Consider the following 4,657-nt stretch of genomic DNA (forward strand, 5'->3'; position numbering starts at 1 on the left):
GGTAAAGAAAAGTCCTTCACTTAATCTCAACTCCACAGAGCAGGTTTTCAGTTACTGAAGACTAAACCGAAGGCAGAAAGATCCACAAACAAGCACCAACTGAAGGCCTTAAAGGCCAAATAAAGCATCTCCAGCTGACTTCAGTGGGTTCCAGACTTCAGTCACTGAATGGGTCATCCTCATATTTAATGATCTTAGTTCGTCCATGACCTTTTTAGTCTCTGAAAAGTAGAAGGGCTTTATTTAATGAGTTATATTTATTGGAAATGACCCTTTTTTAAAGTAATGATGCTCACAAACACTTCAACTAATAATAAATATCATTATTTATTGTTTTATTTATTAATCAGTTTGTTGTTTGATCTATAAAATGTCTAGAAACAGTGAAAAATGTTCAAAATGATGAATTAAAATGTCTTATTTGATCCAAAACCTACAGTTAAGACAGAAGAAGTTAAGAAAGGCACATGTAGGAAAGGTCTAGAAAAGCATCTCCAGGAGGAAACTCAGAACTACTGATCTAAAACGTTTAATACATTCTGAATCAGTCATCCTAGCAATACATGTAAATAATTGGTGTAAAATGCAGTTTGTCATCTTTTCATACTAGGCCTGTAACGGTACACGTACCGAACCGACCCGTTTCGGTACACACCTGTTACGTTCGGTACACAGCTGTACCGAAACGGCACAGTATGATGAGATTAAGAAAAAGGAACGAAAGGCGTCGTTCGATGCGGAACTTTAAATCCGCGCAAGTTTCACACGGACATATGGAACTAGTGCACAACGACTCGAAATATGAAATAGCTGCTTCCATAAAGTTAAAAAAAACAACAACAAATATGATGTCAGCCTGAAGGGAAGAGACTGAAGACCCTCCACCATCAGTACAGTCCTGTTTGGATCAGTTCAGGTGAAAGACAACAACGAGGAAAGAGACGTTGAGAAGACGGACGTTGTTTGGCCCCGAGGAACTACGGTATTTGTAGCTCTCTCTCTCTCTCTCTCTCTCTCTCTCTCTCTCTCTCTCTCTCTCTCTCACACACACACACACACACACACACACACACACACACACACACACACACACACACACACACACACACACACACGCTGTATAATAGAGGAATAGAACCCGGGAGTTGGACGTTGTAAATGAATTGAAACGATGTAAAGATTCACTTTCGTTTCACGCCAGCGTTAAGCTGCAGTATGTAGGAATTATGTTCTAAGTAATTGTAAAATTGCCTTGACTGTCACCAGACATTAAGGAATCATGTTCATTTCAAATACTGATCTCACTGACAGTAGTAGTCCAGCCAGAATATGTGCAGTTGAAAAGCTCAGTGTCAGCCCTGAAATGATGTTTATGTTGACATTGTGTGTTTTGGTCTGATGCCCCGCCCATCACCTGTCTGCTAATCACAGAGTCAGAAGCCTTTCAGCATCCAGGTTGCCAGATCCCCGTGGGCTGCAGCTGGAACATTTCTGATCACAAATGTCTGACGTTATTAAACCTAAAAGGACTCTTATTATTCCCAAATACATCGTGACAAAGTGAGAAATAAAACAAGGAGATGTATATGAGATGATTTAGAAACATGGAGACGGCTGAAAGAGGAGAAGGATTTGAAGACCGACGCCGGCCCTGCCTCAGTCTGACCACCGGTAAGAGCCACTCAGAGCCGGGGTCGCGGCCTCTTCACCTGGTCCCTTCTTCCGGGGCCGGGCAGCAGTCTCTTCTCCTGGCCCCGGTGAAGAGACTGCCGGTCTGGGACTGGTGAACAGACCAGGTACCGGTGTAGCACTTGTCTCTTGCCATGGTAGCTCCTTGTAGTTCAGTGTTTTCTGTGGAAGTGACCTGTTCATTTAGCGGTGTGTAATCCGAACGAGGGGGGGGGGGGGGGGGGGGTGTTCGGTCCGTGGTTCGGTCGGGGGGATCGGTGGCTCGGTGTCCGTCGTTCGGTCGGGGGGTTCGGTTGGTAGTTCGGCGTCTGTGGTTCGGTGTGTGTGGGGGATCCGTAGTCCGGAAAGTGTGTGTGTGTGTGTGTGTGTGTGGGGGGGGGGGGTTCGGTAGTTCGGCGTCCGTGGTTCGGTCGAGGGGGGGCGGGGCGGTAGTCCGGTGTCGGTGGTGGGGGTGTCGGTAGTTCTGCGTCCGTGGTTCGGTGGTGGTGGTGGGGGGGTTAGAGCTCCTGAATCTTCGCAAATTTTCATTTGACTGTGCAGGACGTTTGTTCTGGCCTTTTATATATTAGACTTATGTAGAGTAAGTCTGGTGATGATTTTTTTGTATGAAATTTATGGTGTGGTGGCAAGGATTAGAGGAAACGCTAGTAGTGGATGCTCATGCGGGATCTGGCAACCCCTAGCCTGGGCGGAGGAGGAGAGGATACCACGTTCTACAGTATTTTGAATGTAATTGCAGTACCAGTTTTGGCCGCAATCCTACATACTGCAGCTTTAGTTATTACGTTAGTTATGGACCGAACCCCCACGTATAACGCCCCCCCCCCCCCAAAAAAAAAAAAAAAAAAAAAAAAGAAATCCCCCTGTGTTTTTGTCAAGTTGCACCCTGCATGCGCGCGCGCACACACACAAGTACACAAAGTGGCCTAAACAGTTTATCTGTCCTAAAATAAATAATAATTAGGTTAATTTATTTGTCTCTTCAGTTTGTTTAAACAGAATACCAGTTTGCCCTCTTGTTGCACTTCATGTGGAATTTTTTTTTTTGGTTATTTTAAAGCAGAATGTGAACTGACAGAACTGTGATTAGATTTTTGTTGTTTGTTCAAAACTTCCTTTCAGGGAAAAGTGCAATACTCATGTTTAAAATACGTTTAGTAATATTTTATTTTCTATTTGATTTATAGCAGCAGAATTATATTATTCCTGTTTTTCTATATTCTATTGTCTCCAAAAATTGGTAGAAGAATATTCAAAAATTCATAAATGCATTAAAGACATTTTGAGGGGTTTTCTTTCTTCCCGTACCGAACCGAAAAAAAAAAAAACGAAATGTGGCTTTCAAAACCAAAAACGTACTGAACCGAAAATTTTGTGTACCGTTACAGGCCTATTTCATACTCATCAGATATGACCCATTTGGAAACATCGTCATCTTCTACAACATTAATTCACCAGGAATTACTGACAGCGCATAGAGACACCTGTTTTTATGTTCAGTTAATGATGTATTTTGCTGGAAAAGTCCGTTTTTCTTCAGTTTTCTCTGTTTTTACTATAATAACCATCAGCTTTAATCTGAACTTTTATGAACGTACACATGATCAGTAAAGTAAATGTGGGAAAATGCCTGATGCTCACAGAAAAAAAGTGCAAAATACAGAGGATAATGTCATAATAGTTGCTGATAAATCACTGAAGAAAAGTTAAATATAGAGAAAAAAAATATTTTGGAATGACCACAAAAGGAGCACTGGGTCTTTATGGGTTAAAATGGAGGGACTTTGTCTACTATGATTTTAATTCCGTTAACAGTTAATGCAATATATTTAAAAATTAAAGCTCAAAGTCCATACTTAAATCAAGAATGGGTGGAGGGAGGCGTGACCGGTAACGGGTGGCGGCATGGGAGGGGGAACCTGGCCACAGCGCGAGGTCCCGCCCAATGCTGCTTGCAGCTTTAATTATTCTATCATTTCAGATCCACTGTGGTTGTAAACAGAAGGAAAACTAGTGGGTGTCACTGCCTAAATACTTATGGACCTGACTGTATGTTTATTTTCACAGTCCTATTTGTTGAGAGTTGAGTTTTGCTCATTCACTGCAGAGCATTCTCTCTCTAAATGTTGCAATTTTGAAATATGTTCCTTTCAGACAATATGGATAATCATCAGAATAAATGTGAAATTAATGTCTGTTATGTTTAAAGATAGGACCAGATGAAACAGACGTACAGTGGGACAGCATGAGGCAAAAGTGACATTTAAGATGAATGAAGATGAAACTGAAAAAAATGAAGTAAAAAACAGGAACTTGGCAACACATGCAAGAATAAAGAGACAGAAAAAAAAGACATTGAAGATTTTAACCAGATGAAAAAAATGCAAATTGAATCCTGGAGAAGATGTTTCTAGTTTTGTTGCTGATGCAGAAAAACATGCACATTGAAGTGAAGTTAATATTCATTATTTTCAGTCAGTTGTTTTGATGTGGAGTTAAAATGGTTAAATCATCTTCACATTATATTAATATGACATGAGGTTTAGTTTAATAGAAATATCCTGGTCACTTTTACTGCAGGAAAGAAGTTGAATCAGTTTGTGTGTTTTAACCACAGCTCATTTCTACCCTATGATCTGCTCTTCTACTGGAGAAAACCATGCGAGGACTTGTACTTTTTCTGGATAAGGTGAATCCTGGTGGTTCAGGGTTCTTTTGGCTCCTGTAGGTGTCATCCTCTGCTCAGACGTTGGTTCAGTTTCAGTTCAGTTTGTGTGAAATGTAAAACCGTCAGATGGAGGATGTGAAAGATGTGAAATGAGACACTATAGTGTGAGTAATAAAAGCCTCTTTGTTGTGAAAGCAGGCCATGTAACGTCTCGTCTGCAGGACTTTGACTCTGAGTATCATCACTGCTGTTGCTTTTAAATCTGCAGACTGTGATGGTGGTGATGAAGCCCCGCCCCCT

This window comes from Sphaeramia orbicularis, chromosome 16 (genome assembly GCF_902148855.1).
Source record: "Sphaeramia orbicularis chromosome 16, fSphaOr1.1, whole genome shotgun sequence".
In the NCBI taxonomy this organism is placed as follows: Eukaryota; Metazoa; Chordata; class Actinopteri; order Kurtiformes; family Apogonidae; genus Sphaeramia; species Sphaeramia orbicularis.